The sequence below is a fragment of the Phalacrocorax carbo genome, chromosome 2 (assembly GCF_963921805.1).
Source record: "Phalacrocorax carbo chromosome 2, bPhaCar2.1, whole genome shotgun sequence".
Taxonomy (NCBI): domain Eukaryota; kingdom Metazoa; phylum Chordata; class Aves; order Suliformes; family Phalacrocoracidae; genus Phalacrocorax; species Phalacrocorax carbo.
Genome location: NC_087514.1, coordinates 44,787,029 through 44,807,329, shown reverse-complemented (window position 1 = coordinate 44,807,329; position 20,301 = coordinate 44,787,029). Strand labels below are relative to the sequence as shown.

The window sequence follows — 20,301 nt, the reverse complement described above, 5'->3', positions numbered from 1 at the left end:
AGCCAATGGGAGGCCGGCGCTCACGGCGCTCGTCACCAGTCGCCTGGGGACGTGGGGATCCTTCCCGTGGCGGTGGCGCCCGGCCGCGGGCTCCCCCCTGTCCCCCACCAGGCCGGCGGCCCCTTCCTGGGAGTAGGGCCGGGCCGCCGCCGTCCCTGTCACCAGCGCCCCCGTGTCTCCCTTGAGCCGCGGAGGAAGGAAAACAGGAGTAGCTTCTCGTACTGGAGAAAGGGCGGCGCGAAACAACCCCCCGCGTTGCGGGCGGGGGGCTGGCGGCACCGGCTGGGGGGTGGGGGTGGGGCTGGGGGAGGGGGAGGAGGAGGAGGAGCAGCTGCTCAGCCCCGGGTCTTGAAAGTTGCGCGAGGTCCCCAGTGCCCGTCTGAAATTGGCTCTGGTTTTCACCGGCCTTCCTAATTTTACGGCGGTTTCGCCTGCCTCTGATGAGCGAGGGGGAGGGGCGGGGCGGCCCGGGCGGGCGTCTCCCGGATCCCGCCTCTGTCGGCCTCCTCACGAGGGGACTCTGGCGGTGACCCCCCGCCGAGGGAAGGGACTTCAGGCTCTGATGTTGGTGATGCTCTGAGAGACGAGATAGTTTGAAAAACTCCAGGAAGGAAGAGAGATCCCAGTGAAAACTCGGATTAGGGAAAGGCGAAAGGCCCGTGGAAGGGAATAGGCGGGAGCGAGCGGAGGTCGAGGCAGCCCAGGGCCCCGGGGCAGGCGGGGAAAGCTTGGGTTGATCGAAAGTATTGGGTCGTTCTGAGGCCTGGTCTCAAGTGAGGTTTTCAAGGCACCGCGTCGTGTTTGGTTTCAAAGGAGGCTGGAGGAATGACGCGAGACCTGGGGAATCAGAGAGTGGGGAAAGTAAGCTGCTCCTGGTGTTTTGAAGAATTAAAAGTACACAGGTGTCAGGGCTTGCAGCAGCTTGGCTAATCAGTTTTCCATGGAGGAAAGGAATGAAACACTAGAGATCAGTATCAGAAAATGGATGTTATTCACCCTTGTGTAACAGCAAGTTCATGTTCACCAAGTGATCAGGCAAAAGGTGTAGTGTTATGGATTATCAGGCTACTGGATATAAAAACCTGAAGATCTAGAGTGGTTATTACAGTAAAAACACCAATTTAGGTAACTTGATGACATTTACAAAGATAATTCAATCTGGAGTGGTTTAAGCATTGAGATTTGCGAAATGCAGCTGAGAGGCATAAAGTTTTGAGCTTTAGCCAAAGTTTGAGTACTGGTGGAACAGGATTTCTAAGTAAAAGCCCTGAGAAATAAAGTACACAAAAATGTAGCTGGTAAGAGGCCAGGAGTGAGTATTACTCTGGTGGGGGGGAGGGGAGGCGGGGGAGGGACACACAGAATTAGTTGATAACTGCAGCACACAATGGTTGTAGATGGCAACAACTGAGGTGGAGATAACTGTAAACAAGGGGGAGAGTTTCTGCTGGGTTATGACTGAGAAATAATTCTGTCTTTTGTTAGCTGGACCGAGGGATTCAAATGGTCCTACAAGTTGTTATACTGTTGCTGCTGTAACTCTTCTGCCCTTGCATGGAAAAAACGGAGGGGAGGAGAAAAGTTCCATTTTTACATTCACATACACCTTGCCCTCAGACAGTAAACTTAATCTTTTCTGGCATTGAGTATGAATATTTTTTCTGTTAAGAACTTTTAGGTAGATGGAGTAAGTGTGTGTAATTCCCTGCCTATCATACGTATGAGGGTTTCCTGTTTTTTCATTCCCTCTCTTCCCGTCACATCCTAGATCTTCTCATGCATGACCAACTCCTACTCATTACCTGTCAGACAAGGTGCTCTTAATTAGTATTCACTCAGAACAGAAGTTATGGCCAGATTTGGCTCATTTAATTTTAAGGGAATTTTCTGATAAGCTTTTTTTTTTTCTCTCCTGTAAATTACCATGTTATGCTTGAACCAATACCATTTTTTTTTCCATTTACAGTGGACGTGGATATCCAGTTAGGAAGGGCATTCTACTGTCTTCTCTTAGAGCTGAAAAGAAGCTTCAGCATTCAGGTCTCGCAGAAAATTGTACACAAGCATGCACGATTCTCCAGATCTACTCTAACTCCTGTCATCCATGATCTAAACAGAAGTAAGGTACATACTTTCTATTGCAGTATCTATCTATATTTATTGTCACATTATTTTAAATTTGAGATGTGCGTAGTTTGGGTAACCTTTCTTTTCATTTCAGTGTAAGTTAATATTCTCAAAAAACATATCTCAAGTATTAAATGACAGACCCATCAAAGCTCTAGATATAAATTCGCTGAGTTCAAAATCCATGTAGAGCTGAAGCACAGTGAACATCCTTTCACCCTCATAAAACAATGGGTTGTGTAGGCTAATGTAGCCCCAGAACTTAATTAATCTGTAAAAGTTTGGTGTTTTTTTACTGTCTCTGCGGATTTAGGCATTATTTAGTGTTTCAGTACTTTATTCTGATGCAAATAAAGTTTGAACTAGGTGGAAGACTACAGTTTGTCTTCAGTCTGTGCTCCTGGTGGAGGTTATACCATTCAGATGCCTAACAGAAAAATATGTATTCAAGACTGCCATTTGTTCGCTAAATTTGAAATTTGCTACTTGGGATAATTAAGGTTAAGTATTGAGACTTAACCATTATCATACTGAAAAGAAAATTAGATATGCACAGCAATTTATAATGAAAACTATTTCAAATAAAGATTATGTCACATATATTGATTAGTTAAATAAGAAGTTAAATATACCTATGTAGAAAAAAGTTCCTCTTTAGACTAAAACAGCATTTTGACCTTCTTAAAAGTGGCATTAGCTTAAAAGTAGTGAAGTACGAACTGCATTCCTTGAATGTAATCCTGCCAACATAGAACTAACAAATAATGTGTAATTTACACTGCTTATAATTTTGTACATCTCAGTTTAGTTAATGAAAACCATTTACATATTATTGCATTTAAGTTGAGTCAGATTCAACTTATTTCTGCGTCACTGAATAACCATTTTAAAATATTTTCAACTGTTACAGGAAATATATACAAAACAAGTATTTTTCTTGAAAATTTATTGTTAGAGATGGATGATTTTTGACAGAGCTTTGGCTGACAGTGTTTAAAATATTTTTTATGTTCTTCAATACAGTCTAATTCTAATAAAGCTATGACAGTATAATGTTTTGTTGGATTTCTTAATGTTTAGATTTCTTAAGTATTATCCATACCAAGCAAGAATTTCTTCACTCGCTTGTTTAGCTATGGAAAGCCATTGCAAGGAGAAGGGTATAAGAGGCCTACACCTTAGCTCTCTTTCTAATTACTTATTCCACACTGTAGTGCATTCATTTGAATGTTGACACAATGTTTTAGAAAGTACTCATAACTTACTATCATTCTGAAACAGTGATTGTTTTCTGATTCTGCTCTTTTCTGCAGTTAATGAAACCAGGTTTTTCTGGTAATTTTTCATTCTCTTTATTTTTTTGCCTTGGCTTCCACGTTAGGTGTGAAAAAGACACTGTGTGCAAATACGTAGAAAGAAATCCTAATGTAGCTGGTTTAATTATGGATATTTACTGTTCTGTGGGTTACCTGCCATTTGTTTTCCTTACTGACAAACATCTGAAGAACTGTTCTGAATGTCAGCACTTAACTTCTTCAATCACATTTGCTATAACTAGTATCTAGCTATATAGAGGTTCAGTCAGCTTGAAAAAAAATAATTAAGAAGTAATTGATGGTGGCCCTGAGATCTAAACAATCAGAATTCCTTCTTTATTGGAGGTTACTTCTGCCTGAGGTTTTCAACTGATGCTTCTTGAAGGTGGTAAAATTAAATAAAAAAATAAACCAGGATGTAGTGTTGGTTCTGCATGTAGTCCAGAAAGCCATCATTAAAAAAATACCCCAATAGAGTCGTAAAATTGAAATGAACCAACATAAAATATGTTAAAATCAAAATTCTATGGAAATGTAAGTAGATAACCCAATCCATAAAGCTAAGGTTAAATATCTATTTAAACCATAGACCCTGTCTGTATATTCAGATGAATTGGCTTGAGTGGGATGATAAAAAGATCTGGGTGGGTAGTACCTGATATTACATCATAGGCAGACAAAAAGCTAAGACAAAAATTGAAAGTCATTTTTAAAATAGATGTGAGAAGTGTTAACATTATAAATTTCTAACCCAGCAAATAGTTCCAGCTGTCAGTGGTTCAACTGAATAAAATAATTGTGAAAAATGTAATATTGCCAATTCTTACATATTTAATAGGGTTTCTTCTCACATATTTTTCGTTATTGAAAATATCCATCATCTTCCACTATACCAATGGAGCAGAAACAAAAAGTTGTCCTCAGAAAGATGGTAGGACCAGAGTTTTCAGAGTTAACGGTAATTGCTGTTTCTATTTCTTTCACTGTTCGCATCAGAGGGACAATCCATGGCCAATGTTGCAGACATTAGAAATTAAAAATGTTGGAGCTGAAGAACTGGACAAAGAGTTTCACCAAAAGCAGCATAAGAGGATGGGAAGAATCCATTGTTTTCTGAACTTATTCTTAGTCCAATGTTTGGACTGATGCGGAAATCAGAAGCTGCTGCTTTCCTTCTATTCTACAAAATAAAAAAACTCCAGTGTCTTCATACTGAAACTACACTGAACACACATATACTTTTTATGTTTAAAACTTAAAAATTCTGCTAAGTCTTTGTGTAACATCCCGTTTCTCATTTATTTTACATGTAACTAATCTTTTTCTCTAGTTTCCTCAATCTTACTGGACTTCCTCCCCCCAATCTAATCTCACTCTGCTCTTTTGTTTCATCTTTAATTATCAAGCATTTTAAAATCATAGTTGATTCTCTCTGTCTGATTTGTATGTCTTCTTGCACTGAGATCTGCCTGATGTTCTTGCCTTCATGCAGTATATGTATTGAGCTCTTCCTTTGTCTTTTTAATTTTTCTTTTCATTGCCTTCTGTATTTTGGTGGATTTTCCTTCTTGACAAGCTTTGACTGGTCGGTTTTACAAGCACAGAAACCATGTATAAGTAGCAGTTACAGTTTTCAGATACTGACCTCTGCTCCCTACTGTAGATGTCACTTCTGGCAATTGGATACAGTGAGCACGTACTTCGCACTGTATCATATGTTGTCATTGGCGTAGCCTGTTTCAGGAAGGGGGCTCTGAAATGGACAAGTGCTGCAGTGGCTTTCTTCTCTCGTGCAGACCTGGTCTTCCCACATTAACATCTTGTCTCAGAGCAAAAAATACTGTACTACTGAGAAAATGTTAAGTAACACAGAAGGAAAGGTAATGAAAAAACTGCTGGAAAGCAGTTTGTCTTACCCTTCACGTTTGGCCTGCCTATCATATTTTTAAAATGTTTTATTTTTGCATTCTTTGCTCCTAGATGTGGAATGTACCTTCTGTGGCTGTCATCTGTATCCCAGCAGCCATCATGTCATTTCCAAAGATTTATAGTAAGCGGTGTTCAAGTTCCCAGGAAGGGAACTGAACCAGCCTGCACAGAGTGCCAAACCCAAGCTGAGTCTGTTCAGTTGCAGATACAGCACCAAACCACTGATAGTTAAGCTGTAAGGGACTAGTGTGACTGCAGAGTCCCATATCACATTGTAACCCCTAGATCTGATGAGTACTGAAACATCCAGCTGGCTCTGTAGGCTGTTGATGTGGACCTCTGAAACCGGAATGCAGCTACACAGCTTTCAGGTGTGGCCTGGCTCTGGAAGTAGTTTAGTCACATTTGTATGGTGTTGTTTTGACAGGTGAGACTTAAAAGATTTCCCCCGTAAGACTGGTAAGATCTACATATGCAAGCTCTAGTGTCTCTGCATCTGCAGCCTTGTTAATCTGCCATTTGAGTAAACAAACCCAGCATAACTGTCTTAGATAAAAATGGTTATATGCTGATCAAGTTTTAGATCAGAATAATGTCTCCCAAGAGCTCCAGAGCTAGTTGATGGGAAAAGGCATCTTTAAAAGGAGTAAATCATCATTTACTCCAGGCTATGTCTATGTGCCAGGTGATTTTGTAGAGTATTCCTACTGGTCTTAAGTCTTAAACTTGCCACTTCAGTTTTCTTTCAGTACTACACACTCTCTCCTTCTCCTGCCCCCCTTCATGAAGACAGTTGGTACTATAACCTGCTAAGGCATTTGTAATTTTAGGAATAGAGATTTTCATTGCTGCAGATTTTGAAATACACTCTTCTCAGACGTGAATTGGATTGAGCAGTTGAACAGTGTTACATGTGGTGTGGGCTACGATTGTGCTGTTCTGAAGAACACAGAATCAGTTTCAAATAAAATGTGTTGGGGTTTGAGTCACATACATTTATTTGGCATGCCTGTAATCTGTGCATCCCAGCTCTCCTGCCCCTTTTAAGTCAGAGGAAAAGAGATACAATAGTAGCAGAAACTTCTTTTGTTGACTTGAGTAAGCAAAAATAGCAGTGTTAATTACCAAAACTGATATACCTGCATATATCTGGTTAGAAAAGCTCAGGAGGCTTTTTTTTTTCCCTTGCCATGAAATTCTCTGCTAGGGTGGTGTTAGCACTCTCAGGCCTCCTGGAGCAGTCAGGTTGGGAGTGCTTCTGGCTGCAGGCAAAGGATGACACAGAGCCAGAAGTTATTTTAGCTGTCAGAATACAAGTTATGCTCATTTCATATTTTGAAACATGGAAAGCCCATGCTAGAAAAAAAGTACGTATATTTTAAGTTAAAGATGAAAATTACTGAAATGAAATTAAAAATGAGATTAAATGGAATCTGTGGCCATAGGCATTGGTCTCAAGGATGTGTCTCGTGATCAGCTGTCTGGCATTCTTCAGATTACTTTTCCAGTTTACTGCTTGTGCCTTCCTGGTTTTTTTCTTCTGTTAAGAACAAGCCTGAGATCATAGCAACGGGCTGGCGTGTAGTCACTGCTGGGTATATAACCAAATGTTCATAGACATAACAAACTGATCACATCTAGGTAACAGTTGATGTACTATAAAATAAAATCTGGTCATGCAATCATATGCTAAAAAATATTTTAGAATGTGGTACCAAGACAAGTGTTTGTCTTTTAGATTTCATGTATAGAAGTAACCTATTCATCTGTAATGATATTTTACAAATATAGTATATTAAGCCATTCTTTCAAAAGTTTATGGATACCTACTTCCATTTTTTTTTTCTCATGACCCATGATGGGAAAAGAAATGTCTTCTTTCAGTGTTTCTGCTTTCAACCATTTGTAACTTGTCTCAGAGGTATATTAGGATACAAAGTGATTGTGTCATCAGAAAATGTCATACATTATCACCTCTGTCCTAGTCATTGATTGTAAACTGCAAGCACGAGACATTCTCCATGGAAATATGTTGATTTGTCTCTGGCTGTAACTGACAGTGAGTCAACAACAGACTCTGTGTCATCCTTTGCTTAAATCAATAGGGTGTTTTGCTAAATTTATATTGCTATTTTCTTTAGAAGCAACACAGTCCTTTGAAGTGAGAAAAATTATATGCCACCATGATTAATAGTTTGAAACCAAACAGTTTAAGAGCTTCCCTTGAACGACTCATGTTAAAAGGAAGTTACTGTATTTTGTATCTTAAATAATTTGCCTGTAAGTTTGCCCGATTTTGTTAAACAAACATGGAATTATGTGTAATTTAATTTGTATGAATTAACATCTAACTTGTTGAGCCTCTCTTCTGTATATGGGTTGATAGTACACTATCATTAGCCCTCTTACTATCATTAGTCATCTGGCCTATATGCAACAATTTCAGAAGCTTTTAAGACCAACCATCTACTTACAGGGACAATCTGTTATGTAGGTATTTCTTACGTGCTGCTTTTATCTTTAAGAAAGATGAGGAAAGTTATCTTTATATTCTATATAATATTCTACGTTTTAAGTATTTTTATGAGAAACAGAGAAAGAATATTTTAGATCCAACAGACCTAACAAAAGATTTGTGATCAATATTCAGCACGCAGATTGCTTTTTAAATGTCTTCTAACAAAACATTCTTTTATTTTGGCTGCATCCAAACTCTTGATGCTTTCCAAAAAAACAATTGAGGTTTTCCTCCAAATTTGGCAGAGGTTTTACACCAATTTTTTTGCTTTTATCTGCTTTTTGGATGATGCAGTTGACCATTGTTAAGCCTTTGATGTATGTGCAGATGGCTGGGGCAGTCAAAGTGAAACTTCATAACTGTGTCTGAGGAGCACATTATTTATAAGTTATATGAAACTAGATTGTCAAGAGATGTAAAGGATCTCTGGAACAGATCTGTTCTCAACCAGTTAATTACAATGCTTTCCTAGAATCCCTCATCTGTGGCTGTACACGACACCTTTAGGTATGTAGTAGAAGAAATTAAATGACCTGAATATTCTCCCGTTTTATTCTTCCAGTTCTTGAAGCACTGGTGAGAAAGGTAAAAATTATGAGAGGTTAGCTAAGTAAGATACTGCCATTGAAATTAATTAATTGAATGTGGCTATGGGGAACAATATACATGAGTGAACTATATGGCAGTAGCAAACATACAGTTAGTTTCACGACTTTATGGCATGTAAAGTTAGTGAGAAGATTAAGGAAGAGCAAAGGAGAGAAGGTGGGTAAAAGGACAAGGCAGGAAACAAAGGATGAGAGAGAAGGAAAAGAGCATGACATGAAACCAGGATCTGAGAAGTTAGAATAGGTTGCATAAAATAGCTAATGAGACTAGTGCAAAACAAGGCTCAAGATTTTAACTTTTTTTTTTTCTCTTTTTGACTATACTAACCTCTCTTTGGTCATTTCTGCATCTGTTTCTGCTAGCACTGACTGCAATATATTTTCTGCCTTCAACTATTCTCATACAAAGCCATATAGATTGAAGCACAACTAGACTGTAGGTCTGCATCATGGAGGAAGTGTCACTAGCACATTTTAGAAAGGTTCTGAAAAGCAAGAGCAGCTAAAGAAGGAAAAGGAAAAAAAAAAAAGATTCTGAGGGCAAATCTTGTAAGTGAAATATGCTGATCCTAAGAGTGGTAGACCTGGGCTCCTCCAGGCATAACTATTTGCATGATACGCTGAGTGCTTTCAGGTGCCTCATTTCTAAGAGAGATTCACTTTTGACTGGAATGGTAGCCACTGAGTACCAGGGAGCAGCAAGAGCAAGACTCTAAGGTTAAAGGCAAACCAGGAGATGAGAGCTGCCACAGCACAGGATGAGCAGTGCCCTCATTGCCAGTGCACAGTCCAGTAGCGCCTGAGCTAGATAAGCAACGCAGGGTGGTAACAGCAACAGATCCTATGAACAGTCCAAGGAACATAAGGCAAAAAGCAAGACAACAAGCTAGATATAAGGTGAACCCAGGAAACCTGAACAGCAGTGCAGGGATGGGAATGGTAGGTACACCTACAACATAGAGCAGCCTGAGGCTAAATGGATCTTCTGGGGCTGTAGGCAGGGGTTGTGAGTGGCTGTCCCAGGTGGGGCTCGTCAGGGCCATTACAGCCTATTGCTGCACTCAGCCCTGACTTTGAGCTTTTCAACTGATCAAGCCCAAAGGGAGCTCTGTCATGACATAAGGTGGGAGGCCAAACTTTGCAGTGAATACATGAGTGCAGGGTATAATAGCCAAATTAAGATTGTACTGATTAGTCATGTTTAACGTACACCAAGTTAAAAAGCTTCTGATTGTTTCAGATTACCTTAGCAGGCATTAGGTCTCTTGTAGAAATTATATGGATAATTGTTGTCAAATAGGTTTGTGATCTTTCTCATTTGTTTTATTTGGCCTAATGCATATATCTTAATGTGCAAGGCAAGGACAAGTAAGCAGACCAATGCTTGCATTAAGCCTTGAGTAAATGCCGAAGGCCAGTGTTTTCCCCTTACTTCTTCTTAGTGGAAGATCTTGTTAAAGCCAGCTCATTCTTGTGTGCAGCTACAGGACTGAGCATTTTGTAATCCAGAAGATCTGAATCAGTGCTGAAGTCTCCACCCTTTACATCATGTGAAAGATTGTTTCATATTGCTTCCTGGCAGCTCTCCATTTTCTACTAACCCCAATAAATAAAAAACCTAAATAATCAAATACTTGGCAATAAAACAACTATACATCTTCATATGGATTATATGCATTTAACTGTTTTACTTAGTCTCTACTTTTTCATACAATTAGATGAAAAGAAAAAAATCCATTGAAGAAAACCCATGTATGAGAGATGAAGTTATTTGATTGGGTTTTTGTACAGTGTGAAAATTGCTCTGCTGAAGTCTGCAACTTCTCAAGTAAAATAACAGCCTGAAATCAATGGGGCTACATGCAAGTGTGAGGGTATACCTACATGGCGTTTCTTCTTGTGTGTGCGTTGAGCCTTTCAGTGGCAAGAAAGTCTTCAGTGGACTCTGAGATAGAAAAGTATAAATGTATTCTGCTAACATTTTGCTATACATTATAGCAATGGCAGAATGTGATCCTGCAACAATTAAAGTCTTAGTATATTGAAGAAAAATAATACAATTAATTATTTTATGTGCTACGTTTGCCTCTGTATGACTTAATACCCTGCTACTGAAGCAGGCAAAAATGCAAGGATAATACAAACCTCTTTTTCCTCCCTCAAGGAATGGAACTTTATTTAACAGAATTCTGAACAATTTGTTAATGTTAGAGAATGCCTACTAATTATTTCCGTTGGCTTTCCTGGTTTTAAAGTCTGTATCTAGCTAATTTTCAGGTGTTTCAGTGCTTCACATAACCATTTCCTATTGAAAAAACAGAACTCTGAGTGTACTCTAGATTACAGGTAAATCTGTCTGTGGCAGGCAAACGTTTACATTTAAATCTCACTTTGGCTTCTAAGTAGTCGGTAATTGCAGAGCCCTGCTGATTTAAAGCTCTTGTTCTCTAGAAAGAGGGCTTAATCTGCAGAATGGGAAATGAAGCTCAAGAACTTTCCTTTCTCTAAGAAGGTAACTGATACTTTTTCTCAGTGTGTTTTAAACACCTGAATAAAGCCATTTGTATTTTTGGCATATAATAGCAAACTGAACCCATAATGACACAAAGTTAGTGATTAAGACCTATTAATAGAATAGCATCCAAATGGTTTCAAGTCTCTAGGACAGTAGAAGCCACTAGAAACTAAGCAGCATGTAAATAAGCACGTAGCTAAAATTCGTGACAAATGATATTATTTGGTATCCAACTGGGTTCATGGGGTTTCTTCATATACTTCTGTATTAAGGGTAAAATTACACAGACAGATGAAAAATAGGTGTATAAAACAAAAAGACCCCACACAACTAAAGCTCTTTAATCACACTCTACTTTCTTTGTACACATCTTTTAACATTCAAAAAAAATTATATGAAGGCTACTGCATAGCTCTTAATGTATTTCATGATAGTCTAATACCTTCCAAAAGTTGCCAGAATCTTTAGAGGAATATTTACAAATATAAAAGAAAAAGGGATTGCAGTAATTTCCTGAACCTCAGCTGTGAAGAAGAGACAGTAGAAGCATCTTATTTGCTGGTGTAATTCACTAGAAACAGCTTTTAGAAAGCCACAATGAAAGATGCATCATAGGCATCTAAGGGTTGTTCTGAATAATTTTACAAATGGCATACTTTCTTGGATTCTAGTTTAGGGTTTTTTCTTCTCTGTTATGACACAGAAGCAGCTTTAGACATTTTTCAAGCCAACTTTATCCCATATCCTTAAAAATTTTTGTGAAATTTCTTGCTTATAACTTTTGGGCCCGTTAGACCTTGGCTGTCAGTGTAGCTTCAATTCCTTCTGTAATGTGCATACACTGCTGTTGCAAGTTCGTCTAGCCAAGTGACCCTGAGGCTTTTTTTGTGGCCTTTCATTTGGTACTATCTTTACTACCGCTGACATTAATAAAGTCAATGTATTACCTTTCTTTATTCTGACTTTCTACCCTGCAGCCAGGAAGGATCATTGCAGAAGATAACAGTAGCTCTTCTTTATTCTGGTGATTAAATATAAGAGAAGTCTTACAGAACCTTCATTTAATTCATTCACTGATGCCCTTCAAACATTAGAATTAATTTCTTTTATCACAGGCTAATCATTTTTCTGCAACAGAAACAAACTAAGTATATGGTTGCAGTGTCTGTGTGGCTTTTTAAAACTAGTTTAGCTCTTGCAGAAGAGCGACACCATTCATCGCAATCAGAACTTGGGAATCAAAACGCAATCAGGCACTGAGAGTCCAGACTGTAATAAGTACTTGATTTGTGACTCAGAGCTGCAGGGGACTGTAATGTCTGAAGACATTTCTAGTTAGAGGATGAAATATGCTTTTCATTTCACAGAAAGGAAAAGACATGGGAACACGGCAAGGTACAGACCCAGCATTCAAATAATGCCAATTGCCTTCTTAGTGAGACATGATGTAAACGTTCCAGCGCACTAGGATGTAAATCTGACCTACTATAACCAGTTGTCAGATTTTCAAACCAGCTTACTCAATACCTACATTTTATTGGAAGCGATAAAAACTTATTAAAATATAAATATAGATATAAAAAAATTTAACTCTAGTAAAACCATTCCTTGATGGTTATTATTTAAGCATCCTCTAAATATTTTTAGGGTTATTCTTGCACACTTTTTTTTTCTGGAAATGGTCACAGGGTCAGGTAACACCCAAAGGTGGTGTTATTGCAAAGGTCAGTATCATCCAAAATCTCTTCATTATTTCCTCTGCCTAATAATAGAGTGTAAATTCTTTGGGAACAGGGAATGTTATTATATGATTTTATTACCGCATCTCACCTGTGTAGCTCACTATCACAATGCTCCCTTTTAACAGATCAAGTAGCTTCTGACCTTGTGATATTGATGTAGATATCTTTCTGCTAACAACTCTTCTTATTTTGCAAGAGTTGCTTTCAGAAACACAGTCACTGGTTGGTGCAAAGGAAGGAGGGCGTTATGTTGTGCTACTCCTAATTGTTAGTAAATTTTAGTGGGACCTTGGATCTGTCATAAGATTCATATTTAACAAAAAATTATCTGAAACTGCTTATTTATGTCAGCACTGTATTAAGGAATGTTTATTAAAAAGCTGCAGAGAGATTTGTGTTTAGTCAGCATCCTACTGTTGTTCTCCTCCCATCTGGGAAGTTAACACCAGAGAGCTTGATTTCTTTAGCTTATTTTTAGATTATTTTTCTTCACAGTGTAATTACTAGAGCAGCATTGTAATGCTAGCAAAACCCAAAAGCTCATAGACCTGAAACACTACAAAATGGCTGGGAAGAATCCAAACTAAACCAGTGATAAAAACTTGATAGGGCTTCTTCCTCCTTCAAACAGAGGATGGACTCTATTTTTCTAAAAGGACTTGGATCTGCCAATCAATTCAATAAGTAAACATCTTTACCCATAGAGAAAATTTAAATATAATTCTTGTTATATTTAAAACCAAAAACTTTAATGGGAGTTGAAGATTAATTTTTAATAAAATTAAATAACAGTGAAGTAATGATACTTTTCATTCCCATAGCTTTTCAGTGTAAAGATAATAATTTTCCCAGATCTTTGTAGAATAGGCATGTGTCATTATCCTTATTTCATAGCGAGCACAATGAAGCACAGCAAGGTTAAACAAATTTCTCAGAATTAGAAAAAAAATAATAGGGAAACCCAAGACTAGTACTCTAATTTCATCTCATCTTGTTCAGTTCTGTTTTCACGTGATCAGCCTTTATTAAGTTGTCATCTGAAGCACCTTTTAACAGGTTATACCCATGAAGGATTTAAATGAGAGGCTTCTAAAGTTCATTTAGGAGATGAACTATGAAGACAGGGGATATAAAAAGCATTACACTGAAGATGAGTTTTGTCAGGAATAGATGGTTTAAAGTCCCTGTCATGCTGCTTAGTTGGATGCAAATTTCTTGTGAACTTTCTTTTCATGACTGGAGCGCTCACCAAAACAAAACCAAAAACATAACTTTTTTTTTTCCATTAATAGGTCTTACCAGATTTTGGAGGCTTCAAAGTGAGATTGCTAGAAGCAAAACAGTCTCCTGGATAAATTAGATGATAGATACCCAGTTTGGGCAGCTTCAAAAGAGAAGAACCAACACTTCGAAGTCAGTGGTTTTTCTGTGGCAAAAAAAAAAATCTTTAATATTTTAACGTATAGGCAGTATACCAAATGGAGTTCCTGAAGTGAGTAAAAAATTACAATCCTGACATTTCTTTTTAGATTTGTCTTTAGGGGGATGACATTTGGATGAGTTCAAAAGCTGTTTTCATGAGTTTTTGCAAATTTCTTCCAGAGCAAAATTTAGCTACTTTCACCAGGCATCACTGCAACTTGCCAGGAAAGTGTCAGAATTCTTCTCAGTAAAACTGTTTCTACACATTTTTCCCAGGTAGAAAAAAAAACATTTTTGCAAAGAAAATGAGTCTTTTGACTAAGGGGAAGAAAAAAACCAGTCTAGTGATTTGGAAAGAAAACCCTAAAAAAGCCTTCTCGCTGAAGGCTATTTAATTTTATCTTTGTAAATTTTTAAGAATATTATTTGTATTCTTGTAGTGAGTTCTACTGTTTGCTGATCTAATCCTTGGTTAGAAAAAATGCTCTACAACCTCCAAAATATTTTTGTGATATGAGGATGAGAAGGTTGCTACACTCTACAAAGGAGCATTTTTTCTGTAATTGTTTCTCTCTAATATTTGATTGTTTATTTTGCATCTTATAGGTTAGCGAGCTCTGCGGTCCATGCTCAAAGTCTGTACAGTTGCATCTCACACCATGAAACAATCGTACAAAACCGGTTATTCCTTCAAGTCCTGAGTGCCTCTGATGAGCCATACTGCTGATGGGTGGACCCCAGCCTGCTGTGGTGGGATAGACCAGAGCTGCCTGCATACGCAGCCTCATACACTTGCTCCCCAAAGTGGCAATGGTAAGGAGTAGTCTGGGAAAATACTAGAGTAATTTTGATAGGACTTGACAATAAAATCATCCTGCACGTCTGACAGTGTTTGTTTTTTTCTAAGAGACTCATTCGTGGCACTTCAATTTTAGGACTGTAAAGGGGTGCTTTGCTGACAGTGACTCCAGCTATATTACAGTTTAGTTATCGGACTGTATGCCTTACTTGCCAGAGGTCTTAACTCCCTACTGCTAGAATGCCTGGTACTGTAACGAGAGGAATGCCCAGTACTTCCTCAGTATACATGTAGACCATGCTTGAAAGGTCTCCAAGACCCAGTCTGAGGTTCAAAGCAAATACTCCATTCTAGGTGCATAAAGGAATCGTGATGCTGTGTTTCTATCTCTTTCGTTGTTGAATAAACCACTTTTGGGTGGATTTTCATTTTGGGAGTTTTTTGAGGATATCTAAGAGAAGGCTTGGCACTGAAGAAGGAAAGAATTACAAGCTTAGACATTGCTTGGAAAGCACGTATTACGTAAGAACACAATTTGATCACAAAAATATGACACCTTTGGGTTGGGATTTGTCATGTCTAGCTCTAACGTAACAGACCTGAGTCCAGATTCTGTTGCAAAACCTCTGTTGCTGGACTGGCTTCTGTCAGAACCTTTGCGCTTTTTTCCTGCAGACTTACAAAGTAATCTTTCCATTTTCAGTGAGTGCAGAAACGCTAACACAGAACTTGTAGTTCTAGGGCTAGTCAAGCTTGTAAGCCTGCTGCTTCAGGGACTTAGTGAAGGTCATTCAGGATCTGTGTCTACAAGGCACACTAGAATGTGTCACAGATAGGAAGGAAAAATATGTAGACATTTCTGTTCATTTAGAAACGGATTGTGTCTGCAAGCATAATGTCATTAGTTTTCCTTCTCAGAAGTTTTCTGAGCAGAGAAATGTCAAAAGGCAAAACCCTAAGGGAACCATTCTGGTATGATTTCTTTTATATTTAAAGATAGTGTTCAGGAGAGGCAATACACTTGTTAAAAGGGTAGGTGTTTTAATCTGAAGTGAAAAATGGAAGGCATTCTGTAAAAGACTTAAAAACAAATTCATCACTTCACACATTAGGCTATCTAGAGATGAGATTTTGGCACAGCGTTTGAGGATAAATGGCATGTCTGTTTGATCAAAGAAGTTTTTGGAGATTAGCTGAATATTAAATATGTAAATACACTTGCCTCTAACAGGTATGTAATTGGCAAGAATGATCAAAGTATCCTTTCAAATCTCTAGACAGATACTAAGTATGCATTTTCCAGTGTTAAGAATTGTACTTTGTTTTTTTTTCCTTTTTACAAGAGCTTCTTCATCTGCTCTTCTTGGGGAAAAAGATCATACTGATAAAGACGACTTCTTTTGAAAGGCTGAAAGAGGAACATTTGTTGTGATATATTGATTCTTTGGAAGCAGCTAATAGTGGTAAAGCCCACTCCATCACTCAGGAGTCTGGCAACCCTGGCAACAGGCTGGCCAAACTGCATGATCTGGTTTTTTCATTGCTTACATCCCTGTACTAGCAGCTGTTATCATACTATTAGCCTTCTGTAGTCCTCATGTAACCTCTTGAAACTTATCTGGGCTCCATGCTCTGAGACTACCTGCCAAATTTTTAAAAAAAGGATCATCATCACCTCTTTCTTTCTTTTCATTTTCCACCTGGGGGAGAAATAGCTTGATTAGTTTGGGTGATGATAGGAAGCTGGAGGAAATCCAATCATGATTTTTCAGTCTGAAGGATTTATTTCCTTTCATTTCATTCATTTCCATTCAGCTGAAGGTAATGAGGTTATGCAGGGCACAATTTTGAAATGATAGGTTTTGCTTAGGTACACTATAGCTTTAAATTGGTGATTTTGATGAAGTTGCATGAACTGGAGTAAAGCAGTCTCTTCCCCCAGAGATACGGTGGCTCAGCAGTGAAGACATGCAGTGATTTTTTTTTTTTCTTTTTTCTCTCTCCCCACTAAAGCACACAAGAACAAATCTGCTGAGTAGGAAGTGCTATTTTTACATAATCACTTTTCAAACCAGAGCCTCACTGTAGACATTTTGAAGAGACCAAACTAAGCATCCTAGCAGTCACTTCTCCAGCTGCAAAACTGCGTATGAGAAGCTGTAGTGTAGGTCATTTAATAATTTAATAGTCTCCTCTTTATCTATTCTGCTGTCAACTAGCTGAAGTATTCCCTGATAAGTGTTCTTCACATTTTTGGGATTAACCATCCAGAAATTCCTTACTTACGTACAGACAGTTTATGATTGCCAAAAAGGGAATTTTGAATTGTAGGTTTCTAAAAATAATGTAAACGTGATCTATTTTGTTTGGAAAATTCTTTTTGATTTACTGGAACGCATTACTGTAACATCTGAGCATCTAATTTATTCTCATAATCAGCCCTTTGAGATAGATAAATGTTGTTATTCTTATCCTCATTATTCAGATAAGAAGTGTTTTGCTTAAAGCCATCCAGGACCTGCATAAGAGAGAAGGGAGCTAAAACAATCTTTCATATCTGAGTCTGAATTGTTCAAATGCTAACAAAGTAGCAAATGTTATTAGAGGGCTTATTTACAAGTTGATGCAGAGGCCTCTCTCCCCTGATCACGCTCTTGACTTCTATCCTCTCACCTCTTTTTTAGACTCCCTCCAGCTGCTGCCATTGACCTGCAGTTCCTATTCTCGGCACCAGTAGTCGTGGCAGCATATTTTTCCCCACGTGGGTTAAACTAAATTTCACTTTTGTCCAGGATTTGCTATAATCTGGGATAACTCTTAGCAACTCCCTTCTATCTATTGTCTATCAAAAAGAAAAAATGGTGTTAAAAGAAAAAAAAAAAGCCCCCCCCCCCATTCATGAATCAGATGTGATAATGATGTAGTAACAATGACTATTCAAAACATTTGTTGAAAGCCAGCCTTTTGGCTAGAGAGCATAACTTTTCATTAAGCTTATTACTGGTTAAGATAAGGGTGAAAATTTACCACATACCTAAGTCTTTCTTTATAATTTCTGCAGAAGTTTTTACTTAAGAGGCATTGGCTGACATGAGGCAAATTAATCTCTTTGCATGCCAACTGGGTTACACGGTGTTTGTGATACACAGCTGACATTTTTAAAAAGTCAAAAAAAGCAGTAGGAAATGTAAGGAATTTTTACGGCTTTCTGCCACCTCTTCCTTCCAACATGAAGCACAAGGTATTTTTTTTTTTATCCTGAGAGCAATCTCCTTGACTTTGATAGCTCGAATTTCAGAGCACCTGCCTAAGCTTTTACAGCAGTGTGGCATGGGACTGCCATATCCAGAAATGGGCTTTGAGCTGAGTTGTAGTTCACTGACTTACAGTCTTTGTGGATAACAGTCACTAAACATCAAAGCTTAACCTCAAAGAACTTTTTTGTTTGTGTTAGAGAGTTTTACATTTCAAATACTATCCTTATTAACCTTAGAGTTTGAATTAATATTGCCCCATAGTTTCTCGTGAATATATATTCTACTTGTCAGGACAGCTGCTTTCAAGACCAATTAGCCTTTGCTTCCTAGCACACTCCTTCCTGTTTGTAGAGCAGCCTAGATGATACTGAAAGTTAAGATCATTTTAGGCTTAGCTGGACAAGGGCTTTTCTCATCTACACCCAATGGAGTGTTTTGCCGAGTTCTGAAATAAGTATAAGGAAAATATACACAAAGTGTCTGTGTGTGTTTGTATACCTGTCTCATTTATCCTTTTATTGGAAGGACATTTTTCCTGTGGTCCTCTGAAGCAGAAGGAAATAGTATTTTAATTTTAGAATTGGACTTAAATGTAGACATTGTACTTCCAGATGTTACATTTCTGATATATACATTATGATAAGCTATTAATTTGCTATGCCAGTATTCAAGTAAGGAAGCAAAACCATGCTGGATGGACAGGCAAGTGAGTGCATCCTACCCAGAAATGGTATTCTGTAAATCACCTTGAAAATGACCCAATGGACTTGTGATATCCAAGCAATAGATTTAGGTCACTGCATGTGCCTTCCTTGTAAACAAACAAATAATTACTATGTTATGTTTACATTCTAAGATCTGAAGTTACGTACTCATCTACAAACTTGAAGAGCTGGAATGCTTTGTATGAAACGATCATTGGCTACCATATTCTGTACATCCTTGTGTAAAAAAAAGTGTTCCACTGAAGAAATCGCTTTTCATTCTTAGTATTTGATGACTTATCTACATTTTAGATTTTTTCTTACATAACAAAGTTTCATCAACAACTTCAAAGGTAATTCAGTGTATTTATAGAAAGCAATGTGTTACTTTATGTAGTTTATTCAGTAAGCATTGTTTTTAATGCATTTCAGAACTACAGATGTTTCCAAATTTTGTCTGCTAGGTTGAAATAAAGGTGATTCTTTACCCTCTTTTTTTTTTTTTCTTTTTTTTAAAAAAAGATCATTCTAGAAAATTGCTAGTGTGCTATACTGAAGAAGTGTGTATTAGATTATCTGGTAACACATAATTACGCATTGATGCATTAGTATGTGAACTCTCCTGTTGTATTGCTTTCCCTGGAGACCCTACTTCTACCTGAAGAACAGAAATACAACAGTAGTATGAAGTAGCAAGATATTACTTGGTAGAAAAATGTTTGTGAGAGAACTTCTTTTCGAATCTCAAGATCAACAATTTGTTTTTTCATGATAAAGTTGTTTTCGTGTTTGAAATCAAGGGATCGTTTCAAGGGCTGCTAAAACCCTCAGACTTTGAAAAAAATTAAATGCACACAAGCCAATTGCTATGAAAAGCGGCACAGAACTACGACAAATGCTGTTTTCTTTGTGTTTTCCCCAGTCATTGTCTTTCATTGCTAATGACTATGTTAATTTTTGTTGATTTATATAAAATTACAATTTATAGATATAAATTTAGAGGCTGTCTACAGGTTAAGCTCTTTGAGATGAAGAAAAAATGTTCAGGATACTTATGCAAGATTACAGACTTGTAAAATGAAAGCAAGAAAGATTTATTTTTCTAATATAATTTTAAAATTACAAATGTAGTGTGCCATATTTCTATAACTAATGATATCCAAAAGACTGGCTCCCCAGCTGATGGAATTCAGTGTTACTTGATAGTAAAGCAAAATCTACATAAACACATGGCTCACTAGGTAGAACAAGGCTGCAGTGTGTTAGCTAAGCAGTAGGACAAATTAAAACAAAAACTATGCAATGACTAGGTAGAAAATAAACATGCTCTTCTTAGTTTTTCCTCAGATTCATCTGTTTAAAAG

The 20,301-nt window shown here is 37.8% G+C and overlaps 1 long non-coding RNA gene across 4 annotated transcripts; it reads left to right on the top strand.

Moving 5' to 3' along the window:
- Positions 1 to 303: 303 nt before the first annotated feature.
- Positions 304 to 19,933, top strand: LOC135311923 (uncharacterized). Of its 4 annotated transcripts, none has more exons than XR_010371474.1 (4): positions 304 to 1,125; positions 1,967 to 2,124; positions 4,440 to 14,247; positions 14,784 to 15,060. It is a non-coding gene; the product is annotated as an uncharacterized LOC135311923 (long non-coding RNA). The 4 variants fall into 4 exon arrangements; XR_010371473.1 differs by having other exon boundaries at positions 304 to 1,298; XR_010371475.1 differs by lacking the exon at positions 304 to 1,125 and adding an exon at positions 19,090 to 19,933 and having other exon boundaries at positions 1,349 to 2,124; positions 14,784 to 14,990.
- Positions 19,934 to 20,301: the final 368 nt, after the last annotated feature.